At 39.4% G+C, this 27,438-nt stretch overlaps 1 protein-coding gene across 1 annotated transcript in view; it reads right to left on the bottom strand.

Moving 5' to 3' along the window:
- LOC118889935 (neurexin-3) overlaps positions 1–27,438 on the bottom strand; it is a 745,585-nt gene that overhangs the window by 292,931 nt on the left and 425,216 nt on the right. The gene's annotated exons all lie outside the window — the stretch shown is intronic.

The raw sequence follows: 27,438 nt of genomic DNA, 5'->3' as shown, positions 1-27,438 counted from the left end.
AGAGAGCAAGAGAACGTCGATCTTGAATGGTCTGACCATACATAGGGTTAAGAGACTTTTGCTGAAGTCAAACTATATGGGTTCAAATCTTTACTTTGCTTCTGGTTATTGTGTAACCTGGACAAGTTACTGAACCTCTCTGTACCTCACTCAGCTTCCTCACCTCTGAAGTGGGAATAATAACAGTACTCTTACCTCATAGGGTTGTGGTGAGGACTAGAAGATTAGGTAAACGTAGGGGGTTTAGAATAGCTCTTGGCACATTGTCAGTGTTGGTTACAATTATCTTCATTTTACGGAAGAGGAAACGGGAATCAGAGATTTTAATATCTGTCTAAGGTCACACAGCTATTATGTAGTGGAGCCAGAATCAAATAAGAGTAAGTCTGGCTTGGGAGCCTGTGTTCAGTAACTATTACTATCCTACCTCTACACAACAGAAGAAAACAAACAATGTTTCCATAAGATCCCTCCTATCATCCCGTTTCTCCCACTAGCTGGACTGTAAGAGAATCACTAGAAATGGGAGTCTCTCCTGCCTGAGGCTTAGGCCAGCAGGTTACAGTCAAGAAGGCACATGAATGAAGTATGCTCAGGGCATCCGTCAGAGCCCTGTGGAAGATCTCTCCTGGGGTCCATGCCCCCCTTAGGCTATATGAGAGAGGTGTAAAGGAGGTGTGGAGGAGCCAGGAAGAATCTGCTTCCCAAACTCAACTGCTGAAGTTCGCTAATTCAAACACTGGTGAAGACCCGGCTCCGACCATGCACACGGGGCCCGATCCGGAGCTCCTCTCTCTTGAGTCCACCTGAATTTCCCTCCCAGTGACCACCTGCATCCTTTGTGACCCTCCTAATGAAAAAGATGGCAAAAGCAACTGCTGGACACAGAAGAGTGAGTGCCAGGCTAGCTGAGCACATCTGTTCCCCCAGAACTAGACCATGATACATCCAAAACAGGGCCAGGAACTGGCTGCCACTGCTGACGTGCCCAGAACTCCAACCAGCTCTTCTAGTACTTACTCAGATCCTCAGTAAGTATTAACTGTTTATTTTCATAATGAGAGCTGGGAATGTTACCATAGCCACCTGTCCAGCGACATGAGACTGACCTAAATTAGCCCCGTCCTCATAGTAGCCCCTGGCTTCTTTTAAGTGGGCCATCAGTTTGAAAATGGTTTACTCATGAGGTATGCCTGTAAGCAAACCAAGGTCCTAGAAGAATAAGCACTTTGAGCCAAGGGGAAAAACATCTGTCTCTTTGAAAGGCTGAATAATTTTTCCCAAAGATATCAGGTCCTAATGGCTAAAATCTGTAAAATACTACCTTACTGGAAAAGGGTCTTTGCAAATGTGGTTAAGTCTCTTGAGATGAGATTATCCTGTACTATCCAGGTGGGCCCTAAATGCAATCACCTGTATCCTTATAAGAGTCAAGCAAAGGGAGATTAGACATACAGAGAGAAGACAACAACGTAAAGGTGGCGGCAGGATTGGAGAGATGCAGCCACAAGTCAAGAAATAGCAGCGGCTACCAGAAACTGGAAGAGGCAAGCAACAGATTCTACCCTACAACTTCCAGGGGGAGCGTGGCCTTGCTGACCTCTTGAATTCTGCCTGGTGAAACTGGAAACTGATTTTGGACTTCTGACCTCCAAGACTGTGAGAGAATAAATTTCTGCTGCTGTGTTAAGCCACCAGTTTCTGATACTTTGTTACAGTAGCCAAAGGAAATACATACACCTTTTCTCTTCTCATTCCCCAGCCCCTATTAAAGTTTGACTTGCAATAACCCCCTCAAGGCAAAGCCTGCCTGCTTTGAGGCTTGCCATACATGGATTTCTCAGGTTTGGCAAGGAAGAACCAAGTAAGAGTGGAAAATTGTCCAGGCCTATCAACACTAGTAATCCAATCCTAGGATGCACTGTCTCTTAAGTTTAAATTACCAGCTATGCTTAGCTATCAGGTTTTTGATCCCACAGCTTTATCAAGTATATGCTTATATAATAAAGAGAGGCTGCCTGACTCTCATAACCCACCATAGCTGGAGTTCAAATCAAAACAAAAATTAATATAAGAATTAAAACATGAATTATGTACAATTCACTGTGCTAGAAGCCATCTAATTTTTACAACACAATCTCTTTCCTGAAGAACTTAGCATGTTCTGGGGAAAACAGACATGTATATTGTTATTCATTCACTGAGCATTTACCTTGCAACTACTATATACAAAGGACCATGCTGGGAAGTGTGAGGGATACAAAGAAGAAAGAGACACTGGCTCTTCCCTCAGAGATTTTTTTTTCTTTTTTACTCTATTAAAGGAAACAGATAGATACACATCTATTCAGTTATTCATATGTTCATTGTCTATTCATTCAGTGTCATGCTCTGTGGAAATACAAAGATGAAAAAGATAAGTCCTCCGTTAGAAGGGGAGACAGTCAGAAAAGTTAGCAATTTGCATGACAAAGGTTTCTAAAAAGTATTCCTACTTACCATGAAAGCAAGGATGAGCCCTAATTCAACTTATGAGTGGGAGAAAGGGTCAATCAAAAAATTGACCTTCCAAAGGATAGAGTACTAAGGTGAGGCTTAATAAATGATTTGCATCAGCCAGGAGAAAGAGGAAAGTAAGAGAAACAACATGCGGAAAGAGAGACAAGGGTGAAAAATCTTACGTATTCACAGAATGGAGGGTGATTAGTATGGCTGAATTACACAGAGTAGTGGAAGGGATGGAGGTGATAGTAGAGAAGATGGTAAAAAAGGAAACTGGGTAAGACCCCAGAAGACCTCCTGCATTCAGCTGCAAAGTTTTAATTTGGTCCTAAAGGCATTGGGGAACCACTCATGCGGGAGAGTCATGAGGTCAGGTTGGCACTGTATAAAAGATTAATCTGGTGGCCATAGGAAATGAATTAAAAGGAAGCAAATTTTAAAAAAAGCCAAAAAACAACTTGAAAATCTACAGCAACATGACATATGTAAGACCAAAAGTATAAAAAGTGCAATGAATAGAATTATTATGGCTTGGTGATGTATGTGTCAGGTAAGAGAAAAGTGTAAAGAAAATGAAGAAGAAAGGATCAAGCTGATAAAATAAATTCATGCCAAATCACAGTCTTAAAAATGAAGCTAAGGGGACTTCCCTGGCAGTCCAGTGGTTGAGACTTCGCCTTCCAATGCAGGGTGTGTGGGTTCGATCCCTGGTTGGGGAGCTAAGATCCCACATGCCTCGGGACCAAAAAACCAAAACATAAAACAGAAACAATACTGTAACAAATTCAATAAAGACCTATAAAAAAAAGAAACTAAGCACCGAGGATCCAGAGCAGGAAAAACATAATCAGAAACAAGTTTTATGAAAAACAATATGGCAACTGTGTGCAGCATATTAAAAAAATATCCAAATAAGAGAAAGTAATTTCCAGGTCTAGAGCAGTGATGATGAAAATGGAAGGAGGGGAAGATTCTAGAAAATTTTCAGAAATAAAGCTGAGAGGGCTTGATGACTTGCTGGAGGCCCTGGGAAGGCTATACTGGCTGGGTCGGCTGAGGCATCCATCCAGTTCTCCATCTGACACTGCTAATGAAGGACAGATACTAGGTGCCAAGAACGGTGATAAATGCTTTATATTTAGAATCCCCTGTAATTATCACAACAATTCTATGTGGTAGCATCATTGTCCCACTTTACAGATGAGAAAACTGAGACTTGGAGAAGTCAAAATGACTTACCCAGGCTCAAAAAGCTTTCAACTGGCAGAGGAAGGATTTGAACTCAAGTCTATCTGACTCCCAAATGGATTCTCAAAACCATTAGGCTCCCATTGTAAAGCAATTATACTCTAATAAAGATGTTAAAAAAAAAAAACAAAAAACATCAGGCTGCATGGTTGGCCCGTATATTCCAATTACTTTGGACAAAACAGTTTACAAACAACCTTTATTCAATCACAATGCTATTACTACTTCTCAGGAAATCATCCCCACCTAGGAACTCCTCTGTTCACAGACAAAACCACAACAAAGACTTATATGCTGTTGTACATATGAATCAGTGTGTCACTGCATTTACCAACTTTCCTTGAAATCCAAATCAGCAGCTGGAAAGCTTGGTACCATCTAATCAGGCCAAACTGGAGTGATCAAGGAAACAAAAAATAGGCAATGAGCCTAGGGAATACATGGCATTTGGGGGACCTTCCTGTAGCCAAAGGTCTAATAGATATCCTGAGAGGAAGCTACGACTTTGGAAAAACCTACCCACTTTTACCTCTGCCTCTTTGATTTTTAGAATTTATTTTTGGGCTGGCATGAAAGTAACCACTATCATGTGTTTCTCTGAATGCTTCCTAAGGAGGTGTTGACACTAAAAAAGGATAGCAAAGTGTTTCTACCTGTAAACAAAGCAAACAGTATAAAATTAAATTTATGGTTGCAGAGTTTACCAAGAACCTTTCCTGGAACTTTCATAGCACTGACCACATGGTCACTATTTTCCCCATTTCTAATGGACCATTTAACTGGCCGTGCCCTTGTCTATGTTTTCTTTCATCCCAAAGGTAGAAAATGTTTATTTTCCTGCCTGACATAATTTTGACAAGCAAGTGTCTTCTGTATTTACCACAATCCAAGGATTGAGGAAGACATGGATAATGGCATCCTTCTCCCTGGCCTCCTTATGGGTTGCCTTGAAGAAAATGCTGACAGCATGGCCTATTGCACCTAAAAGATTGTTAGAGTCTATCTAGGGCTCTCTTACTCTTACTCAAACTATGAATGTACAGAAAGGGAAAAAAATCAAGAGAGACTAGAATGTTCCTAGATCCAGGGCAAAGAAAAGACAAGGCATCAATTTGAATTCTATCAGTAACCCTAAATCTACTGCTTAATACCTCACAATGAACAGAGAAAGTCAAAAGTGGAACCGGAATAAATCAAGACACTTGGCTTTTATCTCTTTGGCTTCTTTCACTGGATTCCACTTGACTGTGTGGCTAGAGGACACAGTTCCAAGAAAAAACAATAAAAGGTATTTTATTTAACCACAGATGCAAGAGGAAAGAATTTTTACTACCTTGTCTTTGCAGCATTCAAAATACTGTGTTTTAACTTAGTGGCTTTCTAAGATAAACCATTTTAAACTTATGAGTAAATAATTCTGAAATAAGATTACTAATGTTTATTAACTAAATTTAAATAGGCCTCAGTCCTCCGAACAGTCAATGTCTGTGAAATAGCTTTTTTTTTTTTTTTTGTCTATCACTTCCTTCTCAAAATTCTCTTTTCCAGGGTTTCCTGACTGTACATTTTCCAAGTAACTCTTTGATGACTCACTTTCTGCCTCTGTCATCAGCATCTTTTCCAAAGTGCTTAAAAAGAAGCTTTCCCCAAGCATCTGATGAAGGTTCTCTTCCTCCTTTTCACTACTCTATCTCAATTGGTAATATCCTCCACTCACACATATTTATCTCTAGACCAAACACTTTCCAAAGCCCCACAATCCAAACTGAATTGTCTGCTGGAACAATCATCTACCTAAAATTAAAATTCTTCAAAGAACCTTAGAATCAACCTGTTTAAAAACAAACTCATCGACTCCTCCTCCCAGATTCCTTATTTCTGCTAATGGTCACCCAAGTTCAAAGTTTTGAAGATATATCTGATCCTTCCCTCTTCATTGCCCCTAGTATCAACTTGTTACCAAGTCCATTTGGTTCCACATCCAACAAGTCTTTCACATTCATTTTCTCTCCTCCATTCCTGCTGCCACTGGTTCTGTTCAGGCCTCCATTTTCTTTAATCATCCACTGAACAACCATAGAGAACTTACTAAATGCTAGGCTCTGTAAGGAATGGTATGGTCCCTGACCTTAAGAAACTTTCCTCTTAGTAGAGCTGTTTCACAAATAAACATATATGTACAGTGATGTTAGAAGAGGAATATGTATGGGATGCAGTAGATTCTCAAGGCAGAATGGTCCATTCTGCCCTGGAGAAATGGAGTCTGAATTAAGTCTCACATGGACTAGTATGATATAGATTCCTAATGAGTACTAATTCCAACTCCGATGTCTTCTCCTTCAATCTGTTCTTCATACTGCTGTCCTACACTTGGTCTGTGGTCCCTAACATTACAACAATCCAGAAAAGAATGAACAATTGTACTAAGAAAGTGGCAATGGGTAAGACAGAGGTGAGTCTAGTCAACATACCTTAGGGACAGATGGGTCTTGGAGGAGTGTTTAAGGAAAGAAGGGGAAGCAATAATGACTTCTAGGTCTCTGGCTTGGGTAACTAGGTAGATATCAAGTCACTGAGAGAACAAATTCAGTAGGAGTAAGAAGTTCTGTGGAGGAAGGAGGGAGGAAGGAAGGAAGGGAGGAAGAGGGAGAGAGAAAGAAGGGAGGGAGCAGGGAGAGAAGCAGAGGGTGGGAGGGTTCAACCAAGAAGCCAAACATACCACCAGAAATGAAAATGAACCAAATTATACTCCAGAGAAGGTGTGTCATAAAACCACATTATCCCTAGCTTAAAGAAGACAGTTCTCAGGAACAAGACAAGGTTGCCCACTCTCACCACTATTATTCAACATAGTTTTGGAAGTGTTAGCCACAGCAATCAGAGAAGAAAAAGAAATAAAAGGAATCCAAATCGGAAAAGAAGAAGTAAAGCTGTCACTGTTTGCAGCTGACATGATACTATACATAGAGAATCCTAAAGATGCTACCAGAAAACTACCAGAGCTAATCAATGAATTTGGTAAAGTAGCAGGATACAAAATTAATGCACAGAAATCTCTTGCATTTCTATACACTAATGATGAAAAATCTGAAAGTGAAATTAAGAAAACACTCCCGTTTACCACTGCAACAAAAAGAATAAAATATCTAGGAATAAACCTACCTAAGGAGACAAAAGACCTGTATGCAGAAAATTATAAGACACTGATGAAAGAAATTAAAGATGATACAAATAGATGGAGAGATATACCATGTTCTTGGATTGGAAGAATCAACATTGTGAAAATGACTCTACTACCCAAAGCAATCTACAGATTCAATGCAATCCCTATCAAACTACCACTGGCATTTTTCACAGAGCTAGAACAAAAAATTTCACAATTTGTATGGAAACACAAAAGACCCCGAATAGCCAAAGCAATCTTGAGAATGAAAAATGGAGCTGGAGGAATCAGGCTCCCTGACTTCAGACTGTATTACAAAGCTACAGTAATCAAGACAGTGTGGTACTGGCACAAAAACAGAAATATAGCTCAATGGAACAGGATAGAAAGCCCAGAGATAAACCCATGCACATATGGTCACCTTATCTTTGATAAAGGAGGCAAGCATATACAGTGGAGAAAAGACAGCCTCTTCAATAAGTGGTGCTGGGAAAATTGGACATATACATGTAAAAGTATGAAATTAGAACACTCCCTGACACCATACACAAAAATAAACTCAAAATGGATTAAAGACCTAAGTGTAAGGCCAGGCACTATCAAACTCTTAGAGGAAAACATAGGTAGAACACTCTATGACATAAATCACAGCAAGATTCTTTTTGACCCAGCTCCTAGAGAAATGGAAATAAAAACACAAATAAACAAATGGGACCTAATGAAACTTAAAAGCTTTTGCACAGCAAAGGAAACCATAAACAAGACCAAAAGATAACCCTCAAAATGGGAGAAAATATTTGTAAATGAAGCAACTGACAAAGGATTAATCTCCAAGATTTACAAGCAGCTCATGCAGCTCAATAACAAAAAAATGAACAACCCAATCCAAAAATGGGCAGAAGACCTAAATAGACATTTCTCCAAAGAAAATATACAGATTGCCAACAGACACATGAAAGAATGCTCAACATCATTAATCATTAGAGAAATGCAAATCAAAACTACAATGAGATATCATCTCACACCGGTCAGAATGGCCATCATCAAAAAATCTAGAAACAATAAATGCTGGAGAGGGTGTGGAGGAAAGGGAACACTCTTGCACTGTTGGTGGGAATGTAAATTGATACAGCCACTATGGAGAACAGTATGGAGGTTCCTTAAAAAACTACAAATAGAACTACCATACGACCCAGCAATCCCACTACTGGGCATATACCCTGAGAAAACCATAGTTCAAAGAGAGTCATGTACCAAAATGTTCATTGCAGCTCTATTTACAATAGCCAGGACATGGAAGCAACCTAAGTGTCCATCATCGGATGAATGGATAAAGAAGATGTGGCACATATATACAATGGAATATTACTCAGCCATAAAAAGAAATGAAATGGAGGTATTTGTAATGAGGTGGATGGAGTTAGAGTCTGTCATACAGAGTGAAGTAAGTCAGAAAGAGAAAAACAAATACAGTATGCTAACACATATATATGGAATCTAAGGGAAAAAAAAAAAGGCCATGAAGAACCTAGTGGCAAGACGGGAATAAAGACACAGACCTACTAGAGAATGGACTTGAGGACACGGGGAGGGGGAAGGGTAAGCTGGGACGAAGTGAGAGAGTGGCATGGACATATATACACTACCAAATGTAAAATAGATAGCTAGTGGGAAGCAGCCGCATAGCACAGGGAGATCAGCTTGGTGCTTTGTGACCACCTAGAGGGGTGGGATGGGGAGGGTGGGAGGGAGGGAGATGCAAGAGGGAAGAGATATGGGAACATATGTATATGTATAACTGATTCACTTTGTTATAAAGCAGAAACTAACACACCATCGTAAAGCAATTATACTTCAATAAAGATGTTTAAAAAAAAAAAGAAGACAGTCCACTTTTATTCCGTTTGATATTAAGATATGTAGCCACCACTTTACCCTGCATCCACATGCCAGGACTGTTTATCTACATATGCTTCTTATATCTAACTAACCTGAACAGAGAAAAAACTTCTCCAAAGTATTCTAGTGACACCTATATATGAAGCCTTAATCTCTTGTATTCCCTCTGAGCACTTCTTCTTCTTCCTGATTCTCTGTTATCTTTCCTAGGAAACTGAACTGAAAGAACTTAGGGCAGGAATCATGTTCATCTTTGAAATAAGCACTCAATAAGTACTCAACATATAATCGAAAGTGCTATCAGTATACCCTGCTATTCTAAAATGCATACCTCTCAGGAGTTCTAGCCAAATTTTTAAAATACCAAAATAACTGCTCCAACGAGGTCTAATGGTGATGATAATTATTTTGATAATGACGATGGTGACAACTGATGATGATGAAGATGAAAGAGGAAGAGAAACAGGAGAAGAAAAAGATAGTGATGAGTATGGCACTAATAATATCTTTATTTTAAGTAAGCTTTAGAGAAATTTCAGAACAATGAGAAGAAATAATAGCAAAAAGAAGAGTGAAAAGTATCAATCCCATGTATTTGAGATTAAAAAATCCATTATCCCACGTGTTCCACAGTTCTTAGCTATGTATTTAACCAACTGCAATAGTGTCTACAGCAAATCTGGCCTGAAAGCATAGAATGTGGACTACATATTTATGAGAACATAGAACTTGAAGAAAAACCTCTTGAAAAGGTATTGAAACTCTCTTTCTTTGATTTGTATGACACATAATCTAGTCAACCTATTTTCTCCCATTTCTTAACTAGCTACACTTTCTTCTCCTGATTTTATTAATGTGTGTTCCCCTAAGGCTCAACCTTGATCTCTCCACTTTTTTTTCTCTACACATTTTCTATCAGAGCTCACTGACATTCCCAGTTCCAACTCTTCTCTATGCAGAGGGCTCCTAAATATTTATGCCAGCTCTGATTCTTCTCTATGTTCAGATTCATATCTCCAACTATTATCTGAGTATTTTTCATTTGGCTGCCTTTCTTTTAGGTCAAAACATTTCAAGAGACAAAATCATCCTCTTGCCCACAAATCTGCTCCCCCTCCTGACTTCTTATCTTCTTGGTGCCATGTCCCTCCTCACTACAGACTCCATTTGACTGCTCTGATTAGAGAAAAACCCTTCCAAAAGTTGTTTGTACCTACTTTCATCAATTCCACACTTGCTATTCTCTCCTCAATCCACTTCAAATTAGTCTCTTGCCCACGTCACACCACGGGAGTGGTCAATAGCTTGCCAGAACCAATAATAAATTCTCATTTCCCTTGACCTCTCAGCATTCTTCTTGCAATATTTGCTTCTCAAGGTCTTGTAAGATTCCATACTATCTTGTGTCTCTACCTACCTAAATAATCTCTCTGTTTTCTTTACTGGTTACTACGCTATAAGACCTCTACCTGTTAAGAGTCCAAGAGTTCTGTCTTTGGCCCTCTTCCTGATTCCAACTACATTCTGTGAGTCTCATTATTTTCAAAATGTTATATATATACATGTATGTATGTATATGGTTGATGCTCAAATTTACATCTCTAGCCATAGCTTTCCTCTGATCATCAGATTCACATTTCCAGCTGCCTTCTTGGCATCTCCACTTAACAGGCTTTTAAATTAAACGTGGCTAAAAGAGAAATACTGATTTCACCTTTCCCAAGCCCATTCCTCCCAAGCATCTCCACTTGGCCAATGTTATTAACAGTTATCCAAACCTGGAAGACATCATGGAGTTAACGGTGCTGCTGTCTGAGTAGTTCTGACCCTTTACCTCCCTGACATGAGATAGGACTGTATTTCTTGGCCACCGTGCGGTCGGTGGGGCTGTGTGATTACTTTTGACCGATTCCTTTTGAGCAAAAGTGATATGTGTCATTTCAGGCCAAACATTTCATTCATTCATTTCTCTTCTCCCTTTTCAATGTCAACCACCAATGTTCCAGTGAGTGGTTACCCTGTCATCCCACGTCCCAGAGTGAGAACAATAATAAAAATATCAAGGCCCACCAGCCAACACACAAAGGATATGAAGTGTTAGTGAACAGTACACCTCTTTTGTTTTAAGCCTCTGATATTCTGGAGGAGTTTGTTGGCACAACACAACCTAGCTTATCCTGACTAATAAAGATATCCACAATTACTCACCTCTCACACCCAACACCCAGTTCATCAATAAATCCTACTGACTCTACCTCCAAAATACATCCCACATCCGTCCACCTCTTACCACCTCATTGCTGCTACTCTCATTCACACTGTTCTATTTTCCAGCCTGCCTGGTAGCAGCAGCCGCCTCCCCATCTTCTCTCTCTACTAGTGCACACTGTGGCCCATCCCCCCACGGACCAGTCAGAGGGAGCCTTCTAAATTCAGACCAATCACTTCCCTGCTAAAAAGTGCCCAGTGGCTTTTCACTGTAATCAGACTAAAGTCCAAATCCCTCACCAGGGCTTAAAGGCTCCATGCAACTTGGTCTCGCTTCATTCGTTCGCTTGTATATCCCTTGAATTCCACAAGCACCTCCTTCTCAGGTCTTTGCAATTACTGATCCTTTGACAAGCAAACATCAGCTCCCTACCAACCCAACTCTCTAAAATGGCACTCCGTTATCTTCCACTACCTCACCACATTATATTTTGTTTCCTCTCCTCAAAGCATTTGTATCACCATATGTAGTACTTCAGATTTACTTTCTTACACGTTGTTTCCACCTACCATAAGGTAAGCTCTATGGAAGCAGGGACTTCTGTTGTTGTTGTTGCTATTCACTGCTGCATGTCTAGCCTCAGCAGAAAGTAGTAACTAATGAGCTCAAAGTGCACTAGGGGAATTCTATAAACCTTCCCCAAGCATCAAGGGTTCCACCGAACCTTCAGAGTTCTTTGTGGGGTTCAAATCTTTGGACTTTCGGGATCTTCTATTTTGATTCTTTAGGTCATATATATTTACGCTTACATATACAAAAGTACTTATGTAAACGTACAATATACACAAAGAAAAGTATGTGGGTGCACACACATACACACACACATATATACACACATAGTTTTAATCTAACAGCTAACCAGGTATTACCAATCAAATTTCTCAACATGAGGGAGGCTCTTTTGGCCAGCCCAATCCTCTCCTACTCCCTCTCCCCAATACCAAACCCTGCTTTCCACAACTGTTACTGAGATGTTATCTCAGCAGAACCCAAGAGTTCCTGACAAGTTCTGATTAAATCTTGTGTCCCCATTACAAACTGTAAAGTCATTCCAGAGAAATAGTCCATTGGGGAATAATCACTTCTGCTGGTGCCAAGAGAATATACTCATCATTCATCTATCCATCCACTTACTAGGCAAATATATGTGGAAGATACTGCAAGAGAAGAAAAATAAATTACTCATTCAACAAATATTTATTGAATTAATACTATATGCACAGGTATGGTCCCAAAGTGGACAAAATAAAGTCTTACCCTCATGGACCTTAAGATCTAAGTTGATGAGGCAAATAAATAAGTGAACTTACAGTATGTCAGATAAGCAAGCTAAAAGAGAATGTGTGTGCTGGGATGGGGTGGAGGCTTGCTACTATTTTTGCAGGATAGCTAGGAAAGGTCTCTAAAATACTGTGATATTTCAGCAAGGACTTGGAAACACTGGGGAACAAGCCCTGTACACATTTAGGGAAAGAGAATTCCAGGCAGACAGACAGCAATTACCTAAGTTCTGAGCAGTCAAGTATGACATATTCAAAGAACATCACACAGGCTGATGTGGCTGGATCAGGGGGAATGGTGAGGAGCAAACTGGAGATGAGGGCAGAGAGGTAGTATGGGCCAGAGCCCACAAGGTCTTACAGGCCTCCTAAGAACCTGAACTCTGCTTCTGAGCAAGATGGAAAGCCACTGGAGGGTTTTGAGCAGAGGGGTGTGTATGTTCCTTTTATGTTTTAAGAGGAAAATTCTGGATGCTAGGGAGCCAGAATAGACTTGGGGAAGGAGGAAAACCAGAGGTGAAAACAGAAGCAGGGAGAGCATTTAGAAGGTTGTTGCCGCAATCTAGTGAGAAAAGACGGTGCCTTGGACCAGCATGTCCCGCTTTACAGCCCTTCCTTCCTGACCCCCAGATCACTTTACTGGCCCCTTCGCTAAGATCCTGAAACACTGAGGCGGTGCCTCATTAAAGCACTTCACAAATTGCATGATAAGAATTTGTTTACTTGTCTGTTTCCCTGACCTGAGACAGAGCTCTTCAATAAAAAAAGACATGTCTTAACTGCTTTTTCAACGTTGTCTTCACACATTCGTTACAAAAAAGTGAATCAATGAACCTGAAACAGTTAAAGCATAATACAAGTCAATTTATTTATTAACACAATAAACAGTACAGGAGAGTTGCATCATAATTTACATGTAACTTACACAAATTCAGTTGCCCATACTCAGGGGTAAATGAGAGGGAGTGAGAAAATTGTCTATTTACCACCTAATGTTTTGCCTTATTCCAAGTAGACCTGGCCTTCATATCTCCTGGAAAGAGTTGCCTTAGAAATGCAGAGAGAAATCAAGGATGCTAACTCTTGGTTTTGGGGCTTTCAAGGGTCCTGGACTCCAGGGAGTGATTTTAAAGACTTGTTAAGGATAAAGTTGACTGTAAGCTTTTTTTTTTTTTTTTTACCTCATGTGCCAACTTTAAAACATAATCTCCACGTAAATTGTGACTCTTCTGTGCCACCCCTCTAGAGACCTCCATTACTCCACACAGCCATAGCCTGTTTATAACACATGCCCAAGATCCACAGACCCCGACTGTTAGAATCTGGCATATTTCCAAGGTCTTCCAATTCCAGGATCAGTATGGTTAATGCAGCCAGTAAAAAGAGGCCCCCAAATAAGATACAGTCCTTTATCAACCCTAAGGGACAAAGGGTTAGGAAGAGAACAAGACCTCCAAGTAGAAAAATGAGAATCTTTATTCAATGGATGGCAATATCCATCTTTGGGAGTTCTCCAAGTAAACCATCCTTAGAAAGCATTTATATAAATATCGCTGGTGTGATTAAGTTGTCTTTCTAAATTTCACCAGGGAATCCTTACTCTAAGATGTCACTAACATAAATACCAAATATGGAAATTTTAATATATCATAAATTATGAGGCCAATCATGACAAAATAGTCTGTTGATCAATAAAGAGTTCTACAAGGACACTTGGAAAGTAAACTTTCATCAGTCTAAAGGCACTCCTTTTCCTGACGTCCAAGATTCCCTACAACTTGTCCCGCTGCTACCTTAACCATACATAAGGCCCCTCCCCTCTGCTATAATATACTCAGTCACTGATACAATCTGCAGTCCTGCTCCACCTGTCTGAATCCCAGCCACCTGTCAATACCTACGTATCTGTATTCACTTATTTTCACTTAATCTACCCTTCTATATTCTGCTCTGTAAAGCCAGGGAACTCTGTTGGAATAAGAGTAGTTCAGTGTGCTCTTCTACAGCCCAAATGAAATATCCCTAAAATGGACCAGCACCTCTTGCTCGGATCCCATAACTCAAACAGTGGACAAACTGCCCCAAGCTGACCACAAGCTAATCCAGGGCAGTGACTGAGTTTTACAGGTAGAAAGAAAAGGGTGCTCTAGATTATTCATGTTTTTCAGTCTCTATAGTAGTGTTGTCTGAAACCAGACTGTATGGATTTTAATTTCATTTCCAACTCTTAACTGGCTGTATGGCTTTTGAGCAAACTATCTTTGTTCTCTGGTTTCGTTTTTTTCTCTTCAATGACAGTGTGGTACCTATCTCCTAAGAGTTAGTATGAAGACTGGATGAGTTCATAATGTAAGCACTCAGGACACTGCTTAGCATATAGTAAGTGATCAATTAATGTTGATGATATCATCATCATCGTCATTATCATCATCATTAGCTAAAACTGAACCTCTGAGACCACAGGGATGCAGATCAGACTATGGCTAAGGTAATTCCACAAGGGAACAGGCACCCACCTTATTAAGGCCCAGACTCCAACAGCCCACTTACTGTAGAGCTGCCACACTCTTTTGGGTCCTTGCCTGTTTCCTTCAGTATAAGCACCTGCCTGTCTTCCTGCTCCTCCCACCACTGTCACTTTGTGATGCAGACAGACTCACACTCATCTATGGTTCTGGAGAAGAACTAGACAGGGCAGTGAATAAACACACAATTGAAACAGAATCACAGAGCATGGAAACCAATTCCAGATTGGTTTTGGCAAATCCCTCCCAATTCCCAACACTGGAATGAACCAGCAAAGGGGTATCAATTATGGATTGAGAGAAGGAGTATGTCTTGGTCTCCTGCACATCTTCTACCCAGAGTGGTTTCTAATCTCCATCATTGCCAATAGGACACACATGGGATGGCAATGGAATGAGAACTTAAGTAGGAGACCCACTTTTCCAAAAACACTTCCTGCAAATCAGCCAGCTGCTTTGGGAGGTCTAGCTACTTTCCTTTAGGCTCAAGCAGTTAATAAAATAAGCCAAGTCCATTTCTCACTGAAATTTCACTGCCGGGGAATGACTTTGGTCCCAAAAAAAGAAAAAAAAACATACTTCTGTTTCCACCTCTGCTGTTATCAAGGAGTCTGCACGGAACAATTTACACACCACTAACCTGAAGTATCTCACTGATTTTGAAAACTGAAAACATGGAAAGGATCTTACAGTAAAGATTCAGGAAAAAAAATTCCATTTTTCTATTTTTTTTCTCTTATGGTATTTGTTTCTATATGGAAAAGTGTCTTCAAGAACACCACAAAGCTGGAAGCAAAGCTACTTATCCAGCATGTGGATGCTGATTCCCCCTCCAGGTGAAGACGTGGCTTTGCCATGCCACATTTGGATAAACAGCCAAGAGATTCCAGAATTTGAAAACATTCCTTTAAATGGACATGCATAGATTATTGGTGTCAATTCTTTTAGATTGTGACGCAAGTCCCAATCATACAAGGCAGAGTCATAATAAGACCTGAGCTTTCAAAAAGACTTGAAAGGACTCAATCCCAAGTGAACAGTGTCTCTTGTTGCTGCTCGCTGCTATGAAGGACTTTGGGTGCCAAGCGAAGCTGTATTCGGAAACATTACATCTGTTCCTGCCCTATGTGGTCACCATGTCTCTAATAGTACTTTTATCCCTGAGAAATTGAGAAATTAAATGAAGTGTGTGTTTACGGTCTCTTCCTGCCAATCCAGAGCCCACCTGAAATACTAGAGTATAGTTCAGGGTGTATTTCTTCAGACGGTGGACAACCTGGTTCAAGAGGTGGACCAGCCACCGCAGGCACTGAGATCCTCATTGTAGGCCCTCTTAAACCTAGGGAATTCACTTAATGACATCTATAAAGGAGAGAGACAACAACAGGCCAACAGTTACAAAAAAGGCGTTGTTTATGTAAATTGACAAAACCAAACCACTCTACTTTGTGTTGCTATAGATCAAGGAACTAATTTAAAGGAGATGCAAGACTCTGCATTCATGTATAAGCTGAGAAGGAACGGGTTTCCAGGAGAAAGGAAGTTAAATTCCAAACTCAAAATTTTCTGGCAAAACCAGTCTTTAGCTGGTGGTATTTCAAATGCAGTCCAATCCAAAAGTCCATGTTAGAGTTTCTGCTCAAGAACCTGTCATCTCTTTATGTTTTGCAATCAATTTATGACACTCTAGAAACAGGATCCAAACTGTATATTTAGCCTAATCTCCTACCCTTCTCCCCATACATAATCAACATTCTAGACATAAACACTTGTTAACTGAAAATAAATCCTTCCACTTCTGTATATTTGGCTTAGGCTGTTCCTTTAATGGAACATTCTATCCCTATCTCTTCTGTCTGGAAAAATAATCATGGCCAATTTTCAAATCTGCTTCAAGCTTTCTCAAGCAAAATATATTGTTCCTCTCTTGGCTGACATATTTTTTAATTTAATTAAAACATACATTCAGAAAAGTAAACAAATCAAAAGTCAAGAGCTCGAGTAATATTCAGAGTGATCATTATATGTACTCACCACCCAGACCAAGAAATATAACAATTACAACACCCCAGAAGCCTCCTTCTTGCTCTCCACTCACCCCATTCTTCTTCAAAGATAACTGATTTATAAAAGCATAGAATAGTTTATCCTGTTGAAAACTTTATATAAAAGGAAAATTATAATATGTATTCTTCTGTATCTGGCTTGTTTTACTCCATATTATATTTAGAGATGTATCTATGTTGTTGTAGATAGTTCATTCATTTTTATTACTGTATAACATTCCATTTTGTGAATATAACACAGTCTACTGATTCTACTGTCCATGGCCATGTGGGTTATTTCCAGTCTGGGACTTTTTTTTTTTTTTTAATTAATTTATTTTATTTATGGCTGTGTTGGGTCTTCGTTTCTGTGTGAGGGCTTTCTCTAGTTGCGGCAAGTGGGGGTCACTCTTCATCGCGGTGCGCGGGCCTCTCATTATCATGGCCTCTCTTGTTGCGGAGCACAGGCTCCAGACGCGCAGGCTCAGTAATTGTGGCTCACGGGCCTAGTTGCTCCGCGGCATGTGGGATCTTCCCAGACCAGGGCTCGAACCCGTGTCCCCTGCATTGGCAGGCAGATTCTCAACCACTGCGCCACCTGGGAAGCCCTGGGACTATTTTAAATAGTGTGTTTATCGACATTTTTGTATAGATCCTATGATGTAATATGTATGCATTTCTGTTGGCATACACCTAGGAACGGAATACTGTCAAGGCCCCTCCTTACGGATAAATCTGGACTCAATTTCTGTCTACCAGCTCCATGAAACTACTGAAGGTTCTGCTCACATTCTCAGCCCCTTTGATGGCACTTCCTGCCTCTTGGGAAACGTCTTGAGGGGAAAACATATGCTTTTTGGTGAGACTTCTGGTCTCACATTTTTGTGCTTTCCTTCTCTTTTTTCAGCATCTTGGCCCTTTGAGTCCTCTCTCCCTTGGTAGATCTCTGATGTCTACAGACTGATCACTTTTATGCTTTGTCTGGCTTTTCTAGTTGTCCTTAGTGACAGGGTCACTCTGATAAAAGCTTATCCATCAAAACCAGAAATCTCACATAGTATTTTAAACATCTTTCTAATTTGGCATCTTCTATTCTTCATCATAATTACTACAATTATTTCCAACATGCTTGCCAATATTTCTCACTGGTCTCTGGGCCCCTTGAAGGAAGGAACCATTTTATATTAATTCTGTATCCCTGTGGCTAGCACAGTGCTTAATAATAATAGATATTTAATATACGCTGGCTAAAATGAATTAAATTAAACTGGAGAAAGAGACAATGAGAATATCACCAAGGGAGAAATGTCTTTTCAGCTTTTTAACACTATTTGAAGACAAATTAATTTTTTCTTACAAAAATTATAGACTTTATCACACTTTTCATTCTTTGCTTCAACTTCTTTCTATGCACTTGCATATTAAAAATGGTCACTTCATGCTATGACTTCTTTCTGTGTGTCTCTGTGTCTCTATCCCCACTGTCCTCTTTTTCAACACTGAATACAAAACACATTTATAATACAAATTCATGTTGCAGTAAAAATATTTAGAATATAAGAACACATACATACGTAATCTTAAGTCACATATCACGCATCCTTAATGTTACTTTTCAAGTTAAATGTTAAAGCCATAGAGATATAGGGATCCTTCTGTTTGGCTATGGAATCTCATGTCCTTAAAAACCACATTGATTAAAAAGATGGTGAAAACTAGACCTCAGATCTCAACAAGGTATGGAATATCTTCCATCTGATCATCATTTTATCTTCAGCACTTAGCACAGTACCTGACATATAGAAGCACTTAATAGTTATTTGATAAATTAATCAAGGAATGCTCAGTTTATTCAAGCGCAATAGTTCAGTGATCTCAAACTTTCCATCCTTGTCAAACTACTTCTTTCAATTGTCTGTAAGGCCATTGTAGCATCGAAATTCACTTCTCACTCACAAAGACTTGAAGCAAAACTAACACCATTCTTGGTAGAAAAATCTCAACACACTGATCCTGAAAAATTAGGCAGTTTTCTATACATTGGTATGCTATTGAATCAATTCATCAAATTGAAATTAACCATTAATTAAGAACAAGGAATTTGTTTTTCTCACATCTGGGTCTTCAAGCTAAACTACATGATCAAGCTTTGATTTGTTTCTTTGTCACATAACAACAAAAATAAATACTTTGCTTTAACTATTGTAGAAAATGTAAGAAAAACACTTATACATGAAAGGGTCAACACTAATAGTAATGATAGGTGAGGTCAACTACATAGTCCACTATAAGACATAACTTTATGACTTTCCATGAGAGGAATCGTTGGGAGCCATAGGTCTGAGAGACTCAAATGCTGACCACACATTTTAAACTCTAGGGAGAACACAAGGATTTCCTATCTACCCATCAATACCCCAGAAAGGGAAAGCCTAAAGTGGGAAAAGAATGAACACATTTGGGGAACAATATTTTTCATGAAAACATCCTTTTATAACAGTTTTGATGCCTTCATTTTCAGTTGCTCAGTAATCATATCTGCTTTGGGGATTTGGTTATGTTTTGCTTTATCTTCTTTTTTTAATGAAGTATACTTAATTTACACTGTTTCAGGTATATAGCAAAGTGATTCAGTTTTACAAATATATTTTTTATTTTTCAGATTCTTTCCCATTACACGTTATTACAAGATATTGAATATAGCTCCCTGTGCTATACAGTAGGTGCTTGTTGTTTGCCTATTCTATCTTTTTTTAGTCTTAATCTTATTTTATTTTATTTATTTTATTTATTTTTTTTTATACAGCAGGTTCTTATTAGTCTTCAATTTTATACACATCAGTGTATACATGTCAATCCCAATTGCACAATTCATCACACCACCACCCCCAGCCCCCTACTGCTTTCCCCCCTTGGTGTCCGTACGTTTGTTCTCTACATCTGTGTCTCAATTTCTGCCCTGCAAACCGGTTCATCTGTGCCATTTTTCTCGGTTCCACATATATGCGTTAATATACGATATTTGTTTTTCTCTTTCTGACTTACTTCACTCTGTATGACAGTCTCTAGATCCATCCACGTCTCAACAAATGACCCAATTTCGTTCCTTTTTATGGCTGAGTGATATTTCATTGTATATATGTACCACATCTTCTTTATCCATTCATCTGTCGATGGGCATTTAGGTTGCTTCCATGATCTAGCTACTGTAAACAGTGCTGCAATGAACATTGGGATGCATGGGTCTTTTTGAATTATGGTTTTCTCTGGGTATATGCCCAGTAGTGGGATTGCTGGATTATATGGTAATTCTATGTTTAGTTTTTTAAGGAACCACCACACTGTTCTCCATAGTGGTTGTATCAATTTACATTCCCACCAACAGTGCAAGAGGGTTCCCTTTTCTCCACACCCTCTCCAGCATTTGTTGTTTGTAGATTTTCTGATGATGCCCATTCTAACTGGTGTGAGGTGATACCTCATTGTAGTTTTGATTTGCATTTCTCTAATAATTAGTGATGTTGAGCTTTTCATGTGCTTCTTGGCCATCTGTACATATTCTTTGGAGAAATGTCTATTTAGGTCTTCTGCCCATTTTTGGATTGGGTTGTTTGTTTTGTTAATATTGAGCTGCATGAGCTGTTTATATATTTTGGAGATTAATCCTTTGTCCATTGATTCATCTGCAAATATTTTCTCCCATTCTGAGGGTTGTCTTTTCGTCTTGTTTATGGTTTCCTTTGCTGTGCAAAAGCTTTGAAGTTTCATTAGGTCCCAGTTGTTTATTTTTGTTTTTATTTCCATTACTCTAGGAGGTGGCTCAAAAAATATCTTAAGTGATTTATGTCAAGGAGTGCTCTTCCTATGATTTCCTCTAAGAGTTTTATCGTGTCCGGTCTTACATTTAGGTGTCTAATCCATTTTGAGTTTATTTTTGTGTATGGTGTTTGGGAGTGTTCTAATTTCATTGATTTACATGTAGCTGTCCAGTTTTCCCAGCACCACTTATTGAAGAGACTGTCTTTTCTCCATTGTATATCCTTGCCTCCTTTGTCATAGATTAGATGACCATAGGTGTGTGGTTTATCTCTGGGATTTCTATCTTGTTCCATTGATCTATGTTTCTGTTTTTGGACCAGTACCATATTGTCTTGATTACTGTAGCTCTGTAGTATAGTCTGAAGTCAGGAAGTCTGAATCCTCCAGCTCCGTTTTTTTCCCTCAAGACTGCTTTGGCTATTTGGGGTCTTTTGTGTCTCCATAGAAATTTTAAGATTTTTTGTTCTAGTTCTGTAAAAAATGCCATTGGTAATTTGATAGGGATTGCATTGAATCTGTAGATTGCTTTGGGTAGTAGAGTCATTTTCACAGTATTGCTTCTTCCAATCCAAGAACATGGTATATCTCTCCATCTGTTGGTATCATCATTAATTTCTTTCATCAGTGTCTTGTAGTTTTCTGCATACAGGTCTTTTGTCTCCCTAGGTAGGTTTATTCCTAGGTATTTTATTCTTTTTGTTGCAATGGTAAATAGGAGTGTTTCCTAAATTTCTCTTTCAGATTTTTCATCATTAGTATATAGGAATGCAAGAGATTTCTGTGCATTGATTTTGTATCCTGCAACTTTACCAAATTCATTGATTAGCTCTAGTAGTTTCCAGGTGGCATCTTTAGGATTCTCTATGTATAGTATCATGTCATCTGCAAACAGTGACAGTTTTACTTCTTCTTTTCCAATTTGTATTCCTTTTATTTCTTTTTCTTCTCTGATTGCCATGGCTAGGACTTCCAAAACTATGTTGAATAATAGTGGTGACAGTGGACATCCTTGTCTTGTTCCTGATCTTAGAGGAAATGCTTTCAGTTTTTCACCATTGAGAATGATGTTTGCTGTGGGTTTGTCATATACGGCCTTTACTATGTTGAGGTAGGTTCCCTCTGTGCCCGCTTTCTGGAGAGTTTTTATCATAAATGGGTGTTGAATTTTGTCAAAAGCTTTACTTGCATCTATTGAGATGATCACAGGGTTTTTATTCTTCAATTTGTTAATATGGTGTATCACATTGATTGATTTGCGTATATTGAAGAATCTTTGCATCCTTGGGATAAATCCCACTTGATCGTGGTGTATGATCCTTTTAATGTGTTGCTGGATTCTGTTTGCTAGTATTTTGTTGAAGGTTTTTGCATCTATATTCATCAGTGATATTGGTCTGTAATTTTCTTTTGTGTAGTATCTTTGTCTGGTTTTGGTATCAGGGTAATGGTGGCCTCGTAGAATGAGTTTGGGAGTGCTCCTTCCTCTGCAATTTTTTGGAAGAGTTTGAGAAGGAGGGGTGTTAGCTCTTCTCTAAATGTTTGATCGAATTCAACTGTGAAGCCATCTGGTCCTGGACTTTTGTTTGCTGGAAGATTTTTAATCACACTTTCAATTTCAATGCTTGTGATTGGTCTGTTCATATTTTCTAGTTCTTCCTGGTTCTGTCTTGGAAGGTTATACCTTTTGAAGAATTTGTCCATTTCTTCCAGGTTGTCCATTTTATTGGCATAGAGATGCTTGTAGTAGTCTCTTAGGATGCTTTGTATTTCTGCAGTGTCTGTTGTAACCTCTCCTTTTTCATTTCTAATTTTATTTATTTGAGTCCTCTCCCTCTTTTTCTTGATGAGTCTGCCTAATGGTTTATCAATTTTATTTATCTTCTCAAAGAACCAGCTTTTAGTTTTATTGATTTTTGCTATTGTTTTCTTTGTTTCTATTTATTTCTGCTCTGATCTTTATGATTTCTTTCCTTCTGCTAACTTTGTGTTCTGTTTGTTCTTCTTTCTCTAGTTCCTTTAGGTGTAAGTTTAGATTGTTTATTTGAGATTTTTGTTGTTTCTTGAGGTAGGCTTGTATTGCTATCAACTTCCCTCTTAGAACTGCTTTTGTTGCATCCCATAGGTTTTGGAGCACAGTGTTTTCATTGTCATTTGTCTCTAGGTATTTTTTGATTTCCTCTTTGATTTCTTCAGTGATCTCTTGGTTTTTAGTAACGTATTGTTTAGCTTCCACGTGTTTGTGTTCTTCCTGTTTTTTTCCCTGTAATTCATTTCTAATCTCATAGTCTTGTGGTCAGAAAAGATGCTTGATATGATTTCAATTTTCTTAAATTTACTGAGGCTTGATATGTGACCTTAGATGTGATCTATCCTGGAGAATGTTCCATGCGCACTTGAGAAGAAAGTATATGTCCATTCCATCTGCTGTTTTTGGATGGAATGTCCTATAAATATCAATTAAATCTATCTGGTCTATTGTGTCATTTAAAGCTTCTGTTTCCTTATTTATTTTCACTTTGGATGATCTGTCCATTGGTGTAAGTGAGGTGTTAAAATCCCCCACTATTATTGTGTTACTGTCGATTTCCTCTTTTATAGTTGTTAGCAGTTGCCTTATGTATCGAGGTGCTCCTATGTTGGGTGCATTTATATTTATAATTTTTATATCTTCTTCTTGGATTGATCCCTTGATCATTACATAGTGTCCTTTCTTGTCTCTTGTAACATTCTTTATTTTAAAGCCTATTTTATCAGATATGAGTATTGCTACTCCAGCTTTCTTTTGATTTCCATTTGCAGGGAATATCTTCTTCCATCCCCTCACTTTCAGTCTGTATGTGTCCCTAGGTCTGAAGTGGTTCTCTTGTAGACAGCATATAGATGGGTCTTGTTTTTTTTTTTTTTTTTAATATTTATTCATTTATTTATTTTCGGCTGTGTTGGGTCTTCGTTTCTGTGTGAGGGCTTTCTCTAGTTGCGGCGAGCGGGGGCCACTCTTCATCGTGGTGCGCGGGCCTCTATCGTGGCCTCTCCTATTGCGGAACACAGGCTCCAGACGCGCAGGCTCAGCAGTTGTGGCTCACGGGCCCAGCTGCTCCGCGGCATGTGGGATCCTCCCGGACCAGGGCTCGAACCCGTGTCCCCTGCATTGGCAGGCAGATTCTCAACCTCTGCGCCACCAGGGAAGCCCCGTGGGTCTTGTTTTTGTATCCATTCAGCAAGCCTGTGTCTTTTGGTTGGAGCATTTAATCCATTCACGTTTAAGATAATTATCGATATGTATGTTCCTATGACCATTTTCTTAATTGTTTTGGGTTTGTTTCTGTAGGTCCTTTTCTTCTCTTGCATTTCCCACTTACAGAAGTTCCTTTAGCATTTGTTGTAGAGCTGGTTTTGTGGTGCTGAATTCTCTTAGCTTTTGCTTGTCTGTAAAGCTTTTGATTTCTCCATCGAATCTGAATGAGATCCTTGCTAGGTAGAGTAATCTTGGTTGTAGGTTCTTCCCTTTCATCACTTTAAGTATATCATGCCACTCCTTTCTGGCTTCTAGAGTTTCCGCTGAGAAATCAGCTGTCAACCTTATGGGAGTTCCCTTGTATGTTATTTGTCGTTTTTCCCTTGCTGCTTTCAATAATTTTTCTTTGTCTTTAAGTTTTGCCAATTTGATTACTATGTGTCTCGGCGTGTTTCTCCTTCGGTTTATCCTGTATGGGACTCTCTGAGCTTCCTGGACTTGGGTGGCTATTTCCTTTCCCATGTTAGGGAAGTTTTAAACTACAATCTCTTCAAATATTTTCTCAGGTCCTTTCTCTCTCTCTTCTCCTTCTGGGACCCCTATAATGCCAATGTTGTTGTGTTTAATGTTGTCCCAGAGGTCTCTTAGGCTGTTTTCATTTCTTTTCATTCTTTTTTCTTTACTCTGTTCCGCAGCAGTGAATTCCACCATTCTGCCTTCCAGGTCACTTATCCGTTCTTCTGCCTCAGTTATTCTGTTATTGATTCCTTCTAGTGTAGTCTTCGTTTCAGTTATTGTATTGTTCATCTCTGTTTGTTTGTTCTTTAATTCTTCTAGGTCTTTGTTAAACATTTCTTGCATCTTCTCGATCTTTGCCTCCATTCTTTTTCCGAGGTCCTGGATCATATTCACTATCATTATTCTGAATTCTTTCTCTGGAATGTTGCCTATCTCCACTTCATTTAGTTGTTTTCCTGGGGTTTTATCTTGTTCCTTCATCTGGTACATAGCCCTCTGCTTTTTCATCTTGTCTATCTTTCTGTGAATGTGGTTTTTGTTCCACAGGCTGCAGAATTGTAGTTCTTCTTGCTTCTGCCGTCTGCCCTCTGCTGGATGAGGCTATCTAAGTGGCTTGTGCAAGTTTCTTGATCGGAGGGACTGGTGGTGGGTGGAGCTGGGTGTTGCTCTGGTGGGCAGAGCTCAGTAAAACTTTAATCCGCTTGTCTGCTGATGGGGGGGGGTGGGTGGGTTGTGTTCCCTCCCTGTTGGTTGTTTGGCCTGAGGCGACCCAGCACTGGAGCCTACCCGGCTCTTTGGTGGAGCTAATGGTGGACTCTGGGAGGGCTCACACCAAGGAGTACTTCTGAGAACTTATGCTGCCAGTGTGCTTGTCCTCACGGTGAGCCACAGCCACCCCCCACCTCTGCAGGAGACCCTCCAACACTAGCAGGTACGTCTGGTTCAGTCTCCCCTGGGGTCACTGCTCCTTTCCCTGGGTCCCGATGCACACACTACTTTGTGTGTGCCCTCCAAGAGTGGAGTGTCTGTTTCCCCCAGTCCTGTCAGAGTCCTGCAATCAAATCCCACTAGCCTTCAAAGTCTGATTCTCTAGGAATTCCTCCTCCCGTTGCCGGACCCCCAGGTTCGGAAGCCTGACGTGGGGCTCTGAACCTTCACTCCAGTGGGTGGACTTCTGTGGTATAAGTGTTCTGCAGTTTGTGAGTCACCCACCCAGCAGTTATGGGATTTGATTTTATTGTGATTGCACCCCTCCTACCGTCTCATTGTGGCTTCTCCTTTGTCTTTGGATGTGGGGTATCTTTTTTGGTGAGTTCCAGTGTCTTCCTGTCGATGACTGTTCAGCAGTTAGTTGTGATTCTGGTGTTCTCGCAAGAGGGAGTGAGAGCACTTCCTTCTACTCCACCATCTTGGTTCAGGGCTCCTTTATCTATTATATATATAGTAGCATGTATCTTTTGCTTTATCTTCTGAATGTGGGTATTCAGACTGTGATCTTCTCATATATCCTGACATTTTTTTAAAGGCAGTACATCTGAAATACTGCAGTTGGGTAATAAAATTCTGTAAGCACTAGAAGAATTACACATTTTTAAGTGGTAAGACAGCAAGTTTCTTCTGATAAAGAGACAAGCTCCAAACTGACACCTGAATAGGCAGCCTCTCACTGGGGCTTAGCAGAGTAAGAAGGAAAAAGGTAAGAAACATGCAATTTATACCCCCTTAAGGTCTGTAGATTCTCAGTTGGAATGAGGAACTTAAACTGAGAGAAGACTGTAGGTATATATTTTATAGGGTCAATCTGGCTTAAACTCCATTGAGTTGGCTTATACTGTATTATCCGATTTACAGTCAATGGCAAATATTGTCAAGGATCAAGGACACAGAAACATTCACATACTGCTAGTGGGAGTGCAAATTTGCACACCGCTTTGCAGAGCAATTTGGCAATATCTGGTAAAGTTAAAGATACACCCAGCTTATGACCCAGCAGACAACTTCACTTCTAGGTATATGTCCTAGATAAACTCTGGCACAGATGTGAATAAAAACACATACAGGGGTATTCACTCTAGCCTTAACTGAAATACTGAAAACTGGGAACAACATAAATATCGAGCCATACTAGAAAAGGGCAAGAATAAGTAAAACAAAGTATATTCCTACAATGGGATACTAAATAGCAGTTAACATGAATAAATGAACTCTACTATCTTCCATCTTAAAATGAATCTTCTATGATAAATCTTGAAAATGTTATGTTAAATAAAAAAGTAAGTTGTACAAAGATATGTACAGTAAGATATCATTTATACAAATTTTAAACACTCAAATTATAGTATATATTGCTTAAGGACATAAACACATAAAGTTGTAAAACATGAACTAGAAAGCAAAATAGCAACTCAAGGATAATTGTTTCCTGTGACGCCAGACTCCTTCGTAACTCTACCATTACCAATGTATCTGATCTGGCATAATAATAAAACTTATTTTTTCCTATAATTTCACTAGCGATAGCTCAAAGCTTGTCTTCTCACCCTTTCTTCATGCTTTGAAATTGGTTGAGGGCAAAATTAACTCATCAGTGACCCAATGGACCTACTCAAGAAGGACTGAAAGCTTTTAGAGGGATAACATTTTAATAAATGGAAATAAAGGGAGCCACTTACTCTCCTGGATCTCTGCACACAGCTTTCCTCTTGGGTCTCTTTTCTATATGATGGGCTCTCAGAAGAACCACCTCTTGAGTCTTTCTCTTATATGAGACTTAGACTCCTCTCATCCCTTTATTTCTTACCTCTCATGTTTTGGTTGCTGTAAGATGACCTTGGGCTGATTCTCATTTGGGAGACCTCTCCTGCCTCCAACGCTTAGAAGGCTAAGTGGTCAAGAAGGTGAGGTTCAAAGGAAAGAAGGCCTCTCAATTGTGCC

This window comes from Balaenoptera musculus, chromosome 2, assembly GCF_009873245.2.
Source record: "Balaenoptera musculus isolate JJ_BM4_2016_0621 chromosome 2, mBalMus1.pri.v3, whole genome shotgun sequence".
In the NCBI taxonomy this organism is placed as follows: domain Eukaryota; kingdom Metazoa; phylum Chordata; class Mammalia; order Artiodactyla; family Balaenopteridae; genus Balaenoptera; species Balaenoptera musculus.
The sequence above is the reverse complement of the archived record's forward strand: the minus strand, read 5'-3'. Positions and strand labels throughout refer to the sequence as shown.